A 20,770-nucleotide genomic window follows, 5' to 3' on the forward strand; every position below is an offset into this window, starting at 1 on the left:
AAAACATTTTTTATTATTATTTTTTAAAATTTTAAAATACTTAAAAAAACTGGTATCCCAGCACCCACATTAAACTCAGCTTAGTGTTTTGTGACATTTGCTACAGAATATTTTGAAAGTCAAAAACATAGCAGATATATTGATATCTTCTACTTGTAACTTAATTCTTATTTGCTCTCCCCAATATAGCCACTATTTTGAATGTAATACTTTAAACTCTCACAGATTTTATAAAGATGATACCATTACTTTTTTACAAGTCACTAAAATTACATATCATTTTGGTAGGTTTAATATCTTGGAAACGACACACCACACTTTGTAGTTTTTACTGTTGTCTTCTATTAGGCTGACATGTATAATTCTAGTTTATTTACTAGAAATGTCAAGGAATTATATTGTAAAATTACTATAATTTATTTACTCATTAAGATCTTGAGGGAAATGTGTTTGCTTGCAAATATTTACTCTAGTAATAGATAATTTTAAAATGACCATTCCAAATGCACGTCTCCTTTAAAAATGTGTCTCACAATTACACCTCTGCCTGTATTTAAGAAATGTTTTTACTCAGCCAAATTTATCTGTCATTTGTGCAGTTGAAATATACGACATTTACTCATAAAAAATAAATCTACCTTTTAGGTTTCTTTTTTAATCTTGAAGGTACCACTCTTAAATTAAGCTTTTAGACTTTCTATCACCTGCTGATATGCAGATAAAACCTTGCTGAAATACATTTGTAGATTTTAGAAAGACAAAATGAAACCTACAATTTCTGTGAGACCCGAATGCTAGAATTTACAATATGAAATATCAGTAAAACATCTTTTCAAGCAAAAAGATATAGACATGTGCAAAAAGGAAATGTTTTCTGAATTATTTTCCTGTTTTCAAATGAGTGTGTGTGTGTGTGTGTGTGTGTGTGTGTGTGTGTGTAACATAGTTAAACCTATTCTTCTTAAAGTTTAATGTTCTCTTATTTGCCACTATTCATCATGGGAAAGTATAGAAGGTTTTAAATCCATATATTTATAACCAAAATGTACATATTTTGGAGGTGAAGGTGGCATTTTTTGTCCTATTGAATTAAGTAATGTTCTTAATTCAACTCTATTTCTCTGCAACAGTCCCATGATGACTTTCAGAGTAACCTTATAAAGAGAAAAGACATTTAATATCTTCCACAGGAATAGATGATTTTTTTTTATGATTTCAAAACCCTTGCTTCTAATAGTAGATCTTCTAGTTTGGGGAAGTGACTTCACTCTCTTTTTGTGGTGATGTATATTATTACTCCCACTGTTAAGTAAGGAGGAAAAGTGGGGCCAGTGAATACTATGGTTTTGAATATTATTTTCTCACATTTGAGAAAAGAAACAAACACTTTGCTCCAAGCAATCTCCTATTTCAGTACAAAACACCTTTGGAAACAATGGCATACCATAATATGTTCTTAGAAATAAATTACTGGTATTTGTTCCTAATAAATAAGGTACATTTATTTTCCCTATTTTATATTTACTCATGTTTCAAATTTCACTGAGATGAAACAAATGCTACTGAGTAGCAATCTCAGGGTTTTCTGAGTAGAGCCTTATACATTTTGCCTTATTTGTCATTTATATTTTGAAACACAAGCCTTCTTTGGTGTTTAAACATTCACAGGAGAGAAATAACTGGCTTTGTGGATGAGCACTAGAAGCAGAGGCAAAAGACTTGGAGAAAATCTTGCAACTTGCCATTTTTTAGCCTTGTGCTCCTTTTCAGAATAGTGATACATTGTTCATTGATATACAAACATGTGTTTAGTGCTGTTCCTACATCTATCATTTACCAATAGATGCAATTCTCATTCCTGGATACAAAATATTAGAAAACAGAATATGTTAGGAATACTTTCAGGAAAAGACCTTGGGGAATTTTTGCATGTCTCAGTAGATGTAGAGTTAAGGGTTTTACTACTAGCTGGTTGAATACATGAGGTGTCAGATTGCAAACTTATTCTTCTTAAAGTTAAATGTTCTTTTATTTGTCACTGAAGCCAATACAACAGATAGTTATATAATAAAATATTTGGAATTTTTAACTGTTTAAAGTGTAGATAATATAATTCTAAAAGTGGATCAACATGAGAAATAGTGAATTATTGTTTTTTATAGGTATATATTACAATAGAGGTGTTTTGGCATATTATACATACATACCATATAACTTCTTCTTCTATTTAGGATTCCATTCCTGAGGTCAAAAATGATGTGAAGTTTTGCTGGTCATGTATTCATATGTAAACATAGGAATGTGATGTTAGATTCATTCTATTATCTTTCTCATTCCCTCTCAGCTCTTTTGTCTAATCCAACAAACTTCTATTCTTTTCTCCCCCACATTTATGTGTGTTAGCATCCACATATTAAGGAGAATATTCAGACATTGGATTTGGGGGACTGGCTTATTTTCACTTGGCATGCTATTCTCCAGTTCCATCCATTTACCAGCAAATGCCATAATTTCATTCTTCATAGCTGAGTCCATTGTGTATATATGACACATTTTCTTTATCCATTCATTTGTTGAAAGAGGAACCTAGGTTGGTTCCACAGCTTAGCTTTTGTGAAAAGCTGCTATAAGTATTTATGTGGCTGTGTTACTATAGTATCATTTGAGAATACACTGAGGAGCAGAATAATTGGGTCAAAATGTTATTCCATTCCAGGTTTTCTGAGGAATCTCTATACTGCTTTCCTGAGTGATTGCTTGGTGCAATGTATGAGTTAATCTTTCCCCCACATTCTCATTATCATTTATTGTGACTTGCATTTTTTATATTTATCATTTCTGACTGGAGTGAGATGGATCTCAGTGTAGTTTTAATTTGCATTTCTCTGATTGCTAGAGATGTTGAACATTTTTTTAATATATATTTTTTAAATATTTGGACATCTTCTTCTTTGAAGTGTCTGCTCAGTTCTTTTGTCCATTTATTGATTGTGTTATTTGTTTTTTTGTGGGGTTTCTTTTTTGTGTGTGCGTTAATTTTTTGAATTGTTTATTATTCTGGAGATTAATGCTCTATCTGAGGTGTCAGTGACAAAGATTTTTTTCCCATTCTTTAGGCTTTGTGTTCACATTCTTGATGGTTTCCTTTGCTGTAAAGATACCATCCCATTTATTGATTCTTAATTTTACTTCTTGTGCTTTAAGAGTATTTTTGAGGAATTCAGTCCTACACTGACATGATGGAGCCTTGAGCCTGTCTTGTCCTGTAATAGGCCTAAGGTCTCTTGTCTAATGTCTAGGTCCTTGATCCACTTTGTGTTGTGTTTTGTGTGAGGTGAGAAATAGGTGTTAGATTCCTCCTACTACATATGGGTTTTCAGTTTTCCCAGCACCATTTGTTGAAGAGCCTATCCTTTCTCCAATGTATGTTTTATACTGTGTTTATCTAGTATTAGATAACTGTATATATGTGGGGTTTTTTCTGGTTCTGTTCTGAAAAATTTTTTCTTTACATTGGAAAACTAAGTAATCACTTTCTTTAGTCTTTCATTCTGCTGTAATCCAGATTTTTTCCATCCTTAATTACTTTTTTAAAAAATCAGGAATTGAACCAGGGTGCTCAACCACTGAGATGCATCCTCAGCCACTTATTTATTTATTTATTTATTTATTTATTTATTTATTTATTTATTTATGAGTCTGTGTCTCACTGAATTGCTGAAGGCTGGCTTTGAACTTGCCTCAGTCTCCTGAGACACTGGGATTATAGGCATGTGCCCCTACACCTGGCAATTCTGAAATTCTTTAAATTGCAATTTTCTTTTACTCTCTTAGATCTATTTTTTTGAATTAACTTTTGAACTCTTTGGAATTTTTATTTCAATAAGCTTAGAAGTTTACATCTAATTTTTCTTCAGTGGAGTATCTATTTATTGAAACCCTTTCACCATATAAATGTACAGGTTATTCTTTAATTTCTGTGAGAATTATGAAGTGTCATTTTATTGAGTAGTAGCTAAATGTATCCTTGGTCTTATTTAGGTTTCTACTAGTGATGGGACAGTGAACAATCTATCACATAAATATTACAAGAATAAGGATGAAATCTCTAAGAGAAAACTGGAAATGGACACAATAAAATATCAAAACCAGGAAAATAAGTGCTTTGTGAATACTGAAATTTTAATAGGAAAGAATGGCAGGCTTCCATGGGCACACAAATTGAATGAGGAAACACTTCCAGAAATATTCCAGTACAATGAACAGTTAGATATTTGGAAAGCTGAGAGTGCAGTGCAAAATTTTACACTAGAGAGTGAAAAACAACGCACAGAGAGACCAGAAACAGAATCCAAATCACACCCTGTCAGACCTGGTGCTGCTCCACACTATCATGGTGAAAGTCCAACACCAAAAAGACATCTAGAACTTGCTTTCCAGAGAGCAAGAGATAAAGACTTTGTTTCACAGGAAGAAAAGAATATTGATGTATCTAAACTAAAAGTTAGTGGTGAGATTCCTTCCCAACAGGTTTTAAAGTCTGAAAAAAAAAACAAGTGACCTAGAAAATGAGCTGTGTAAGACAAGAGGTACTCTGAGAGTAATGACTTTGACAGAACAGGTAAACAGACACCTAAAGCAAAGACAGTTCCAACTTATAGGGTTGGAACACAGGTCTCAATATGAACAAAGAAAAAGGAATGAACACCTCAGAAAGCAGGAAGCTTCTAGAGAGAAGATTTCTAAACTACAAAGTGAAACTACATTGCGTGAAGACCTACCGCATGACTATCAGAACAAAGGTGACATTAAAAAAGATGGGGTTATTAATATTCAAACCCAATTTTATGATGTTATAAAAAAACTTCATGCTCAGAATGACAAACATCATCTCGTGCTGGAAAACAAATACTTGGAATTAATCAATGAAAATAATCAATTATTTATTTATTTATTTATTGCTGTTACAGAAAATAAAGAATTAAAGAGAATTTATTTCCAAGATCTTCAAAGATTATTACAAACACTAAGTATCCTTCTAAAAGTATCCCAAATTAAAAAAAAGGCACATCATCAAAGTCAAACACTTGTGACATGAAGAATTCTTTTAGGTCATAATATTTTCACATTACTTTGTTTTTAATCATTAGCAATGTTCTGTATGTAGGTCCTGCTTTAAATATTTTTTAAAGGCATGAAATAATGTAGTATCTTTTTAAAATGCAACCACAACTATAAAGTAAAGGAACTTAAAAAGAGATCAAATCAGCTTCATACATAAAATGGGGCAACCTAAGATATATCATAACATGAATCTTTCTAAACAACACCTCTTGTATTAAATAAAACAATCTTCTTATTTAGGAAAAAATCAAGGCATCATTTGATTAGTAAAGTCTATTCTTCCCCCACAATTTTATACTTCCTTGTGTTCATTTAGTAATTGTAAATGTATGATAGAACAAATTTTATTATAGTATAAAAATCTTAGGAACAACAAATTACAAATACTCCATTTTTTTTAATAAACGAAAGTGTTTTTCTTCCTAAAATGTAAACATCCAGTTAATAAAACACACATGATATATAGGTATAGCAACACCAGTAACTCACTTATTAAAGAGGTGTATTTTGGTATATTTGGTGGTAAGGTTTTTATCTTAATACAAAACACTTCTTCAGGAGAACCAAGCCATTATTACTTAAAACAATTCTATTTCTTCACTCAGTTTCCTTAATTGAGTAGAAAAATCATTAATTTCTGTAGAATTTTGGCTGTAACATCAGGACACTGGAAAGGTCTGAAATATCTCAGTCATTTGGCAAAAGAAAAGTGTTTTCTTGAGACTTGGAATCAGTCATTCATAACTTTGTGCTCGAAGGCATTTCTCAACAAACTTCTTCCAAGTCTTCAGAGTAAAATGCAGGATCTGGGCTCTTGGAAGGGGTTGCTTAGAGCATCCTTACAGGCATTCTGCATGCAGTACTGCTGAAGCTCTGCTGCAGACTGAGAGACCTTGATCCTCTCCACGCTGGCCTCCAGCTTGAGCTGCTCCACCAGGCACTGCAGGGCGCTCATGCTGGCCCTGTAAGACATGGGGGCGGCAGAGCTGGCTCTGAGGGCAGCTGAGCCAGTGAAAATAATCATTTAAAAGAACAATTGGATCAATATGGAAAGGAGAAAGCAGAAGAAGTAAGTATCAAGAATGATAAATGTATAAAGAGTCTTTGAAGGAATACTCAAAGTGATATCTGGTTATGGCTAAATGTTGAATCTTGATGAATATAAAAATTTAGATATTATAAATGTGTTTTCTGTATCAACCCAGAAGTACAACCTGGTTGCCAGCAAATATAACTTAGACCTCATTCCAGCACAACTAATCTCTGTTTGAAATGCTAAGTCTTCTAATTCTCACACTCTGTGTACATATCTTCAAATAAGTGTAGGTAGTCATGTGCCGCAGCCCAGCTGGCTGGGCAAAATAACCGGGGGGTGACGAATAACATGAGTACAGTTGATGCAGCAGGAATGGAAGCCGTTTATTGTCGGATCTGAGCAATATTTATACATTTTACACAGCTTATCTAATTAGCATAAAATAGATACATCAGTCAACCAATAAGGAATCTCCAGACTTAATGGCTCGCTTTTGTTACTTTACAAACCACTCCCTCTGGCATTTTGCCAGGCGCCATGCAGACTTGTTTACAGACTCTAACATTTTTCTGGCAAAATAACAGGTGCCAATCTGACTTGTTTACAGACCTTAACATTTCCCCCTTTTGTTTAATTTAAATAAGGACCATAGTGTTTTTTACAGAAACATCATAAATAACCTGCTAGAAACAGAAAGGGAGGATACAAAATGCTACAATACCAAGCCAATTGATGGCTCCATGCAAGAAGCCTTTGGAAAAATTATACCAGCAATGACACCATTTGTAAAGATATCAAGTTACATTTTGTTGTAAATTACAGTTTGTTGTCTCAGTCCAGATAAAGCAGTGTCTCAATAGATTAACTCACAGTCCAGGTAAATCACAGTCCAGGTAAGTTCTGCAGGCAGGTAGCTTAAGTTGTAGCAGCAGAAACAGCAACAGCTCCGAAGTCTCTTCAGGTTCTCAGCTGAAGTTTCCTCTGGTTCTCAGCAACACTGTAAATTCTTTCACCTTTGTTTTCACCGGCACTGGGACAAGGCAGGAACTCCGGATGGCTAAAGAAAATCCTGTAGCATTTCACTAAGAAAACAACCTTCTTAACAATTTAGTACATTATTTCAAGGTTTTTTACATTTGAAATAAGCCTTAATAGTACTCATTACTCATCAGCCTCTAGGTGTGGGAGAACCAATGTAGTTACTGGCATTGGAAATGATCAAACTTCAGGGACGCCAGTAGCGTCTTCTGCCAGCTGTAGCATTCTGGGCAGCCCCAGATGGCCCTGGGGAGAGTCCCAGACTCAAACTGCTTCCGGGCACAGGGAACAAAAGCCTGCTAGACTGTGCCTTCAGGTCAGGTCTAGATTTGGGCTCGCAGTGACGTTCCGCTCCCCCGGGCAGCAGGGCGGGGAAGAGCCTGCAACTGCCGCTTGGAAAATTCTTGCTGCCCCATGATCGGCTTGGGCAGGTGGCAGCCGCCTTGTCGTTTCACGCACCCTCCGGTATCGAAAAGTATTCAGTAATAGCCTTTTGCTGCAACTTTTTTCATGATAATCCTTCTTTTTCTGAACCTTCTTTTTCTTTCTGACTAGAGTTTCTGGGCTTTTATCAACACATGCCCTAACTATTCTTGGTTCCACTGGGGTGCCTTTTTCCCTTATCAATTTACTTCTCACCCCTTCCATATTTTCATTACAAAGACAATACAACATTTCAAGACAAAACAAGACACAAACATAGTGTATCAATCTTCTCCATTTTCTCGAAATGGCCACTTTTCCTCTCACCCTATCTGCCTAGGGACGAGCAGACTGCTCCCATCCTATCTATGGAAAGGCAGCTTTTTTCGTCACTTACCCCCAAGTGTCCCAGGGCTCCCCATAAGGGGCCACCATCTGCCACAGGCCGGCTGCAGCAGAATAACCAGGGGGTGATGAATAACTTGTGTACATTGATACAGCAGGAGTAGGAGCCCCTGATCAAACTTTTACATTTTTAGTACCCAAACAATCAGCTCAAAAGGTAGAGCTTAATGCAGTTTTACAAGCTTTTGTGATGTTTAAAGATTCTGTATTTAATTTATTTTCTGATAGTCAGTATATAGTTAATGCTATAGTATCCCTTGAAGATGCTGGTAGGATTTCCCCTTCCTCTACTGTTTTCTCTTTGTTTTCCACTATAGAAAGTGTGATATGGGACAGAAAATATCCATTCTTTATAGGACATATCAGAGCACATACAGGATTGCCTGGAGCCCTTAGTTTGGGCAACGATTTAGCAGATAAAACTACACATGACATACATATTTTCTCTACACTAGAAGAAGCTATAAATTTTCATAAAAGGTTCCATGTCAATGCTAATACTTTACAAAAGTGTTTTAAAATAACTAAGGAACAAGCTAGACAAATAATAAAACAATGTCAAAATTGTGTGACCTTTTTACCACAAGTTAATCTTGGAGTCAATCCTAGAGGACTGATACTTAACCATATTTGGCAGATGAACGTCACACACTTGCCAGAATTTGGAAAATTAAAATATTTCCATGTTACAGTTGATACTTCTTCCAGATTTTTGATGGGCTCCTTTCATGCCAGAGAAGAAACTAAAGATGTTATAGCTCATTGCTTACAAAATTTTGCCACTGTGGGCGTTCCAAAACAGTTAAAAACAGAAAATGCTCCTGGTTATACTTCTACCTCTTTTAAACAATTTTGCTCATCATTTGGCATTACTCACATAACAGGAATCCCATACAATCCACAGGGATAAGGCATAGTTGAAAGAGCTCATCAAACTATTAAAATGTACTTATTAAAGCAAAAAGAGGGAATTGGAAAGGGGTATATATCCCCCAAAGATAAACTTAAGATAACCCTCTTTACTCTAAACTTTTTAAATTTGAATTCATCAGGGCTTAGTGCTGCGGAAAGGCATATGTGTCCAAAAAATGTACCTAAGCCTAAGGTGCTTTGGAAGGATATTCTAACAGGACAATGGAAAGGTCCTGACCCAGTGATTGTCTGGAATAGGGGGTCTGTTTGTGTGTTTCCACAGGGAGAACAACAGCCGATTTGGATTCCAGAGAAACTAACCAAAGTGAATTCTACGGACAAAAAAAAAAAAAAAAAAACAAAGGTGATTTGACTCAAATGCATAACAGCTGATATCCAGAGCTCCAGTTTGGCTATTCTTACATCTGCGACAGTGATTAAACAGGATGTTCTTTTCAATATTTATTTTATTATTGCCTTTTCCCACAGCATAAAGTTCTATTTTATTTTTGAGCTCATACAGACCTAGGTTAATGTTTTTCTGATCAGTTTTATTTTTTGACTGTGGAGTTTTTAAACATTGCAATGAAGATTTCACCTAGGTAAAGCTACAAGTCCTTTACTATTGTCTTATGTGTTGTATGTTATGTGTGCACACTTCTGTTTTGTGTTGTATGTCTATATGTGCGTATGTCCATAGATCATATATGAGGAGCGCTCATGAATAAATGGATATGAATTTTTTTTATTCACATGATTTTAATGGTTTAATTTAAATTGGGTAAACAGCTGTTGAAAATTGTTTTAATATGTAAACAAATAAGGAGGTTAACAGATCTGTTTGTTTACTTTCACCTTTCCTTTTCATTATATTTAATAATTCTGTTCAGGATAATATAAATTGTTCAAAAAATTGTTTTCTTAGTGCCTGTTGGAATGTTACATAATTTTTTTCTTAGCATCATTGCCAGAATTCCTATCTTCATCCCAGTGCCGGTGAAGACAAAGATAAAACCAAACTACAGCTTCCTCAATAGTTATCACAACAAACTGTATAAACTGATGCATCAATGAATAATAACTCAACAAGTAATGCTCAATCAAGGAGTTGATTTACTTTGGGAGGAAATGGACATATTGACAGATTACTCTGCTTTGAACTGCTTGCAGAACTTGCCTGGACTATGTATCACTTGTACGCATTGTGAACTATCTATTGGTGCAGCGAATTGTGGTAGTGCTGAAGTATTTTCGCTCATGATGTCACCGGTGGTACAGTTTTTCAAAGGAACTGTCAATTGGCTTGGTGTCGTGGCATTTCTGTATCCTCCTCCCTTCTGCTAGTGATGGTCTAAAATTTGGGGACCAATGGCTATATGCTGGACCGGTAGTCAGTGACGGGTATGATCCAATTGCAGTGGTATCAACCTAAGACAGGAGGCTGACGCCTAAAGGTCAGTTTTCCAATGACGGGTAAGAACCATATGTTGAACTGGACAACCTACCAGGCACGGTCCTTAAGCCACATTTCTTGTTGTTTAATTAATCAGAAGGGGGGAGATGCTGGGAGCCATCAGCCAAGTAGGTATGACAATTTCCTTGCCAGCTACTCCCATGCTGTCTAGTGGAAGGACTCCTGAAAGGTGATCTTGCTCAAGTACCAGGGCGGATCCGTGTTTAGGGTGTCCCCGGTTTAGCATAATAGGAGATTAGGGTGTTCCCCCTTTAGAATAGGGTGGTTTAGCATAATAGGAGATTAGGGTGTTCCCCCTTTAGAATAGGGCGTATCCTGCTGGCTGAGTTCCTCTTGAGTTCTTAGGGTCAGACAATATATTTGGGAGACAGAAGCCCAGGAGTGATTGATTTGGGCAGAGAACGTGGATTCACCCAGAACGAGTTTGTAGAAGGCCGGTGTGAGTTCGGGAATAAAGAATTGCTGTTTGAATCTACAAGCTGTGTGGTGGCTCGTGATTTGTGCCCAGCCAGAGACTGCAGCCGTCATGTGTCAACCAAACATAAAAGACAGGTAAAATAAATTTTAATATTTAAAAAGGTGGACATTTTTAAAACTTGGATCTGACAGATCCCTCAATTTAAGAAATTTTGTTTCTTATAAAGATTTAAGAGGTTGAGTTATAGATTTTTAGTAGAAGTATATGCTGATATTAGTAATATAGTCTAAATAATGCTGAAACAATATCTAATTTTGGTTCTGTTAATTCTACCCAAATCTTGGCACATGCTAAACACATACTCTACCAATTAGATATATCCAATCACTGAATAACAATTTTAATGTCTTCTTGTTGCCATACTTTATGATCACAATGAAACAGATAAATGGAAATACTCATATCTAGCTTCAATTAAGTTAGTTACTTTGACAGTTCATTTCAGATTTCCCAGTTAAACTGAAATGTAGAGGCTGTATTTTGTAATAGATTTTATTCACTATATTTTTATATATTTCTAGTTGATAAATTTATTTTTAGTCATTTCAATTCAACTTAAATCTTAAAATAACTGACCTGATATTTTACATTTTCATTCATGATTTGTCCACCTCTTTAAAAGCATCAATTTGTCATTATCGTAAATTGGGACTAATGTGACGAATTGCAGCAAAACCACAGTTGATTTAATCTGTAATTTATTGCATGTATCCATGATAACTTGCTCATAGTTTTCTTCATTTCATGGCCCAATTGCTATTCTGAAAGTTATATACTGTCTTTCAGTACAAAGATAATTGCAGTCATCTAAAGTTCATTAATTTGGCACTGAACTCCCATGTCCATTCTAAAGAGGGTGGCAGGATTTATATACAGCAGGAGTGGTGTGAGGACCAGTGAGATTTCCAGGAGATGTGGACAGGCAGTGAGGTGGAGGCCAGTTACCTATGGTCTTCTTTATTCTTCATGAAAGTATACTGGAATTACATTAGCAAAGGTTTATGAAAGTGTATTGGAATTATTTTAGCAAAGCTTTAAAGATCCCTAAAAAGGGATAATAACCTTTTTAGAATTCACCACCACCAATGAGACCTGTGTAACCATTTCTGATTGAGAATTCTGTAGGTTGTTAAACATTGCAACTCTATTAAGAGCAGTATGTAGAGATACAGGGCTGACCCTGTCATCTAAGGAATGTCGTAGTGATTAGGCCAAAGTACAGAACCTTCTGTTTCCTTAAGGGAATTCAGAAAAAAATAGGAGTGTACATGCATGTGAAAAAAGAGGATAAAGTGATGTAAATAGTGATATTTTTTCAGAGTAAAAATATCATTATAAAATATTATTAGTATATTTTTAATGTGAGCTGAATAACAAAATTATTAACAGAAATATCAAGTAATTATAAGACATCTTGAAAAAAAACTGGCTGGTACCCTGATATTACAATCTGTATAAGAGGCTTCACTAGAAGATTTACCACATTTTTGCATAAATTTAAAAGATAAAGACAGGATTTAATGAAGACACTAGGACAAATGACAAGTTAACTATGTATAAAAGTGAACATGTCAATTGTAAATCTACACCAGCTTAAGTAATAAAAATTGTTCTGGGATACTAATTTCATTGAAGAGTTTTCTATATATTTTTATTATAATTAATTTTATTATATTTTGGGATCTGCACTTATTTCTTACACTTAAAATTTTATTATGGAATTTTTCTCTTACAACATCATACATCTTTCATTAAAATATCTACCCTGAGGAAAGTTTTTTTCTATAACCCAGCAGCTTTTAATGCTATCTCTACTTCCATGGTGAGACAAGGAAAATTAAATCAGAGGTTAATATTTAATATAATGTTTAAGGCAATTTTGTTATTTTTACCTTCATTTTTGTGCATCTATACAGAATCAGCAGGTAATTACTAAATGAATCTCAAAAAAGTCTGTAAAAAAAGGTTTCTATGCTTTTCTCAAAATACATGTGTGTTTTAGGTTATTGTTTAATTATTGGAAAACTTTGACTATTTCTTTATTTTTTCTTTCACTTTAGATACATTATGAAAGCATATAAATATTTGTATTACCTCTGGACTGATATCCAATCTAGACAATGAAAAATGTTATCTAATTTTTTTTCAGTAGACCTCTTAAAAGGCATTTTTATGAAATAAATGATGCACATGCCATCCAATTCACCCATTTAACATGTAAAATTCAGTGTCTCTCAGAATAGTAACAGAGTTACATAACCATTTAGAGTCAATTTTAGAACATTTTCATGATCTTGAAAAAAAAAAACTGGAACCTCTTACCTGTCAGCTTTCTAATCCTTCCATCTTTCAAAGTCCTAGAAAACCACTGAGATATATATATATATTTTAAGAGAGAGAGAGAATTTTTCAATATTTATTTTTTTAGTTTTTGGTTGACACAACATCTCAATTTTTATGTGGTGCTGAGGATCAAACCCAGTGCCCTGTGCATGCCAGGTGAGCACGCTACCACTTGGGTCACATCCCCAGCCCCACCAATATATTTTTTAATAATTTATAAATATAGACAACAGTAATTATATATATATATATATATATATATATATATATATATATATATATAATTATATATATATATATAAAGTTGTACATGACAGTAGACTGTATTTTGACATATACATACATGGAGTATAACATCACATTTTTATGTGTTATGTGTTAAGTTATACTGATCATGTATTCATGTGTGAACATAGAAATGTTGTGTCAATTTATTCTACTGTCTTTTCTATTCCCATTCTCATTCCAATCCCTTTTATCTAATCCAATGAACTTCTGGTCTTTTCTCCCCCATTTCTTACTATGTGTTAGCATCTACTTATGAGAGACTTTCAACCTTTGGATTTGGGAGATTGGCTTATTTCACTCAGCATGATAATCTCCAATTTCCCCCATATACTGGCAAATACCATAATTTTATTCTTTTTTGCAGCTAAGTAATATTTTTTTAATTTATTCATCTATCGAAGGGCACCTAGGTTGGTTTTATAGATTAGCTATTGTGATTTGAGCTACTATAGACATTGTTGTGGCTGTGTCACTGTAGTATGATTTTAAGGATTTTGTGTGTAAATCAAGGAGTGGGATAAATGGGTCAAATGGTGGTTACATTCTAAGATTTCTGAGGACTTTCCATACTGCTTTACAGAATGATTGCACCAATTTGCAGTCCTATCAGCAATGTGTAAGTGAACATTTTCCCCACACCACTGCCAATATTTATCATTACTTCTATTCTTGTCAATTGCCATTCTGACTGGAGTGGAATAAAATCTCAGCCTTTGGATTTGGGAGATTGGCTTATTTCTCTAAATTGCTAGAGATGATGATTTTTTTTTTCATTTATTTGTTGGCCATTTTCATATATTCTTCTGTGAAGTGCCTTTTTAGTTCCTTTGCCCATTTATTGATTTGTGTTATTTGAATTTTGTTGTTTTGGTGTTAAATAATTTGAATTATTTGTATATCCTGGAGATTAATCCTCTATCTGGGGTACATATGGCAATGATTTTCTCACCTTCTGTAGGCTCTCTGTTCATATTCTAGATCGTTTCCTTTGCTGTGGAAAAGTTTTTTAGTTTGATACCAACCCATTTATTGATCCTTTAAAAACTTTTTTTAGTTGTATATAGAACACAATATATTTATTTTTATGTGGTGCTGAGAATCAAATACAGTGCCTCACACATGAAAGGCAAGCAATCTACCACTGAATTACCAGCCCTCATTTACTGATTCTTGATATTCTTGGTTTGGGGAATCTTGTTGAGGAAGTTGGCTTATAGTTTCAATTCTAAAATTACTCTATAATGGATATTTCATACAAGTAGATTTATACAACTCTAGGTCTTTTCTTTTTTTACCAGTTTCTTTGACTTAGAATACTGTTAGAATCCTCTGTGTTGTAGCAAGCATCACTATTTTATTTTTTTCTGTTGTCTAGTGAATTCTGTTTTATGACTATGTCACTTAGCCAATCATCAGTTGATGAACCTTAAAATGTTTCCACCTCTTGTCTACACCAGCACTACATGCCTGGGAACATATATTTATAAGTTAATTTTGGACATGTTTTTATTACCCTGCCTGCTGGTGGTCTTCATGAATTGTGTTGATTTTATTATCTCTCTGTCTTACTCATGCTGTGCTTTTTGTCTTGTCTGTTTTTATTAATTTGATCTGTTTTTTTCCAAGCTCACAAAAAAATGTTTTTATTTTTCATGCATTTTCTCTGTCTTTTCTGTCACCAACAGTGTTTGCCTGGTGATTATCTTGTTGAAATATAAATTCACTCAATATGAGAGTAATATCTGATATTCACACCTATTCTAGAAGTTACCACAAGTGGTCTTCTGGCCTCTGGCACAGGACCACCCCTTCTGAGCAGGAGACTACTGCAGAAGCCAAGATTTAGCCCAGATCACCCACACCAGCATGCTTGAGACCCAGGCTCTCAGTAGACCCCATCCACCCTCCCCGCAGTGAAGCAGACACCTGCCAGAACCTAGCCTCTGACACAGGACTGGCCGTTCTAGCCAACAGGCTACTGGGGGAGGTCAAGCCCAGTGCCCAGATCCACTCACACTAACTTGTGCAGGATCCAGATCCAGGATGCAGTAACATTTATTGAGAAACACCGCAGGGTCTGGAAGCCCATTATCAAAGTGAGATAAGACAATCTGTACAGGTACTACAAGAATATAGAGAAGAAATTGTAATATTTCAGATCCATATTGCAAGAAAAAAAGACACATAGACAACATGAAAAAAACAAGGGATGAAAGTGCCCCAAACAAACCAGGACACTATAATCACAGAACCCATAAATAGTGAAGTTGATAAAATGTCAGAGAAGGAGTTCAGAGATTCATAATTTAAATGCTCTGTGAATTGACAAATGACCTAAAAGAGCAAATACAGGAAAAAATTCATTTACAGCTAGAAAGCCTATACTATAAAACATCCTCAGCAAAATATTTCAAGAAGAGGAAGTAAAAAACAATGATGAAATTCAGCAGATGAAGGGATAAAACTAATGGAAAATCTAATCAGAGGAGAAACCAAGTCAGGTTAAATAACAAAAATAAACAAAAATGTCTGGAAACAGAAATCATGTCTCAGTAATAACCCTTAATGTTAATGGCTTAAACTCACCAATCAAAAGACACAGACTAGGATATTCTATCAAAAAAAGAAAGAAAGAAAGAAAGATCCAAAAATATGGTGCCTCCAAGAGACTCATCTCATAGAAAAAGATATTAACAGGTATAAGGTGAAGAGTTGGGAAAAATCTTACCACTCACATGGACTGCAAAAGCAAGCAGGGTTTTCCATCCTCATATCAAATAAAGTAGATTTCAAATAAAAGTCAATCAAAAAGTATAAAGAAGGACAACATGTACTGCTCAAGGGAACCATACACCAACAAAGTAATTAAAAATATATATGCCCCAAACAAAGGAGCATCTACATTAATCAAACAAACTCTTCTCATGGTCAGAGTCAAGTAGACCACAAAACAATAATATTGGGTGACTTTAACATACCTCTTTCATCACTAGACAGATCGTCCAAACATGAGCTGAAGAAAAATGCTATAGAACTCAATAATATAATCAATAACTTAGATTTAACTGACATATATAGAATATTTCATCCTTCAGTGAGAGGATATACATTCTTCTCATCAGTATAGGATCCTTCTCTAAAATAGACCATATACTATACCACAAAGCAATGCTTAGCAAATATTAAAAAAAAAGTAGAGACACTACCCTGCATCCTATCAGATCATAATGGAATGAAATTAGAGATCAATGATAAAATAAAAATAAAATCTATTTTAATACCTGGAGACTAAAAAAAGTACTGAATAAACAATGGGTTGAACAAGACATCAAGGAGATTAAAAAATTTTTAGAGGTGAATGAGAACACAAATAGAACATATTGAAATCTCTGGGACAATATGAAAGCAGTTCTAGGAGGCAAGTTCATTGCATGGAGTTTATTCATTAAAATAAGAAAGAGTCAACAAACAAATTATTTAACATTACATCTCAAAGCCCTAGAAAAAGAAGAACATCAACACCAAAAGCAACAGAAGGCAGGAAATAATTAAAATCAGAGCTAAAATCAATGAAATTGAAACAAAAGAAACAATTGAAAAAAAAATTGACAGAACAAAAAGTTGGTTCTTTGAAAAAATAAATAAAATTGACAGACCTTTAGCCACACTAATGAAGAGAAGGAGAGAGAATACTCAAATCACTAACATATGTGATGAAAAAAGAAATATTACAACAGAAACTACAGAAATACAGAAGGTAATTAGAAATTATTTTGAAAACTTGTACTCCAATAAAATAGAGAATATCAAAAGCATCAACAAATTTCTAGAGTCATATAATTTGCCCAAACTGAATCAGGATGATGTACACAATTTAAACAGATCAATTTCAAGTGATGAAATAGCAAATGCCATCAAAACTCTATCAACCAAGCAAAGCCCTGGACTGAATGGATACCCATCCAAGTTCTACAAGACCTTTAAAGAAGAACTAATACTAATACTCTTGAATTTATTTCAGGAAATAGAAAAAGAGGCAGCACTTCCAAACTCATTCTATGAGTCCAATATCACCCTGATTTCAAAACCAGGCAAATACACTTATAAAAAAAAAAAAAAAAAAAAAAAACTTCAGACAAATATCTCTAATAAACATAGATCCAAAAATTCTCAATAAATTCTGGAAAATCAGATACAAAAAAAAAACATATCAAAAAGATTGTGCACCACAATCAAATGGGATTCATCCAAGGGAGGCAAGGTTGGTTCAACATAGGGAAATCAATAAATGTAATTTATCAAATTAATAGACTTAAAGATAAGAATTATATGTCCATCTCAATATATGTAGAAAAGGCATTTGATAAAAGACAGCACCTCTTTGTGTTCAAAAAACTAGAAAAATAGAGATAATAGGAACATATCTCAGCATCATCAAAGGCTATCTATGCTAAGCCCCAGGCCAACATCATTCTAAACAGCGAAAAATTGAAGGCATTCGCTCTAAAAACTGGAACAAGACAAGGATGCCCTCTTTCACCACTTCTATTTAATATAGTTCTTGAAACACTGGCCAGAGCAATAAGATATATGAAAGAAATTATAGAAATACACATAGGAAAAGAAGAAAAAAAATTGGCACTATTTGCTGATATGATTCTATACCTAGAAACCCATAAAAGTTTCACCAGAAAAATTCTAGAACTAGTAAATGAATTCAGCAAAGTAGCAGAATATAAAATCAACACCCATAAACTGTATGTCAGTAATAAATCATTAGAAAGGGAAATAAGGAGAACTATTCCCATTTACAATAGCTTCCAAAAAATAAAATAAAATATATGGGAATCAACTTAATGAAAGAGGTGAAAGACCTATATAATGAAAATTATAAAACCCTAAAGATAGAGGTCAAAGAAGACCTTAGAAGATAAAAAGATCTACCTTGATCTTGGATAGGCAGAATTAATATTATCAAAATGACCATACTTCCAAAAGCAATATATAGATATAAAGAAATTCCAATCAAAATCTCAATGACATTTCTCATAAAAATAGAAAAAGCAATCATGAAATTTATCTAAAAAAAAAAGAGAGACCACGAATAGCTAAAGCAATTTTTAACAGGAGTAGTGAAGTGGGTAGCATCACTATACCAGAACTTAAACTAAATTACAGAGCAATAGTAATAAAAATAGCAAGGTATTGGCACCAAAACAGGCCAGTAGACCAATGGTACAGAATAGAGGACACAGAGACTAACCCACAGAATTACAATTATCTTATATTAAAAAAATTTGCCAAAAACATGCATTTGAGAAAAGATGGGCTCTTCAACAAATGAGGCTAGGTAAACTGGAAATCCATATGCAACAAAATAAAATTAAACCTATATCTCTAACCGTGAACAAAACTCAACTCAAAATGGATCAAGGTCTTAGAAATAAAATCAGAGACCCTGTGTTTAATAGAAGGAAAAGTAGGCCCTAATCTCCATCATGTGGGATTAGGCCCCAACTTCCTTAATAAGACTTTTGTGGCACAAGAATTAAAATCAAGAATCAATAAATAGGATAGACTCAAACTAAAAAGTTTCTTCTCAGCAAAAGAAATAATCTGTGAGGTGAATAGAGAGCCTACATCTTGGGGGCAAATATTTACCCCTCACACATCAGATAGAGCACTAATCTCTATATAAAGAACTAATAATTAGAATAACACTAATCTCTATATAAAGGGTATATAAAGAACTCAAAAAGCCAAGCAACAAAAAACAAATAACACTATTAATAAATGGGCCACAGATATGAACAGACACTTCTCAGAAGATGATATACAATCAGTCAAAAAATATATTTAAAAAGTTCATCATGGCTAGCAATTAGAGAAATGCAAATCAAAACCATTCTCAGATTTTATTTTACTCCAGTGACAATAGCATATATTATGCATACAAACAACAATGAGTGTTGGCAAAGATGTGGGGGGAAAGGTACACTCATACACTGCTGGTGGGACTGCAAATTGGTGCAACCAATATGCAAAGCAGTATGGAGATCTTGGAAAATTGGGAATGGACCACCATTTGACCCAGCTATCCCACTCCTCAGTTTATACCCAAAGGATTTAAAAACAGCATACTACAGGGACACAGCCACATCAATGTTTACAGCAGCACAATTCACAATAGCTAAATTATGGAACCAACATAGATGCCCTTCAGTAGATTAATGGATAGGTAAACTTTTGTATATATACACAATGGAATAATACTCAGCATTAAAAGAGAATAAAACCATGGCATTGACAGGTAAATGGATGGAGTTAAAAAAAGATAATGCTAAGTGAAGTTAGCCAATCCCAAATAACCAAATGTTGAATTTTTTTTATATATAAGGAGGCTGATTCATAGTGGGATAAGCAGAGGAAGCATGGGAGGAATATATAAACTCTAGATGGGGCAGAGGGGTTGGAGGGCAATGAAGGAGGCATGGATTTATAAATGATGGTGGAATGTTATGATCATTATTATCCAAAGTACATGTATGAAGGCATGAATTGGTGTGAATATACACTTTATACAACCAGAGATATGAATAATTGTGTTTTATATGTGTAATAAGAATTGAAATGCATTTTGCTGTCATATATAAATGAAAAAAAATTAAAGTCCTGCATCAAATTTACATCAAATTAATGTTCTACATCTACTGCTTTTGATATGCATCTTATGGACATTTATTTGAATCAATTTCCTTGAAATGATTCTCTACAAAATTATACTAATGTGTCGAATTATATTCATGGACCTTGGGACAGTCAATTCCAAGAAACTCTCCTTAATTTGGCTGCCCAAGTTGTAAAAAATAATTCTAGTCAAATTAAGATACCTGTGGTTTTCACTTTCTTTTAATGTGAGCTACACACCTACTTGACCAATGACAAAAGTTAATTTTATGGTTTAATCCCTACAGTCTGTTAGCATATGGCATATTAGGTATATAGGCATATTAGGTATATAGGTATATATTGTTAAACTTGTTTGTTATCTAATGTCTTATTAACTGTATGCCTGAAGCTGAACATAAAGTTGTCTTAATAACTAAGGTTTTTCAAAACTTAGAGGATGGAACTGTTGCAGGGCCTGACCTTAATCCTACATGGGGGAATGCTTATCTTTCTCGTTGTGCAGAAGGGAAGTTCGAATATAGAATGCTATGTTTTGGTACAAAATGCCGTCAGATTACTG

General features: G+C 34.1%; 1 pseudogene; it reads right to left on the reverse strand.

Moving 5' to 3' along the window:
- Window positions 1-5,911: 5,911 nt before the first annotated feature.
- LOC143408203 (guanine nucleotide-binding protein G(I)/G(S)/G(O) subunit gamma-10 pseudogene) lies at window positions 5,912-6,097 on the reverse strand (annotated as a pseudogene).
- Window positions 6,098-20,770: the final 14,673 nt, after the last annotated feature.

Source organism: Callospermophilus lateralis, chromosome 1, assembly GCF_048772815.1.
Source record: "Callospermophilus lateralis isolate mCalLat2 chromosome 1, mCalLat2.hap1, whole genome shotgun sequence".
NCBI lineage: Eukaryota > Metazoa > Chordata > Mammalia > Rodentia > Sciuridae > Callospermophilus > Callospermophilus lateralis.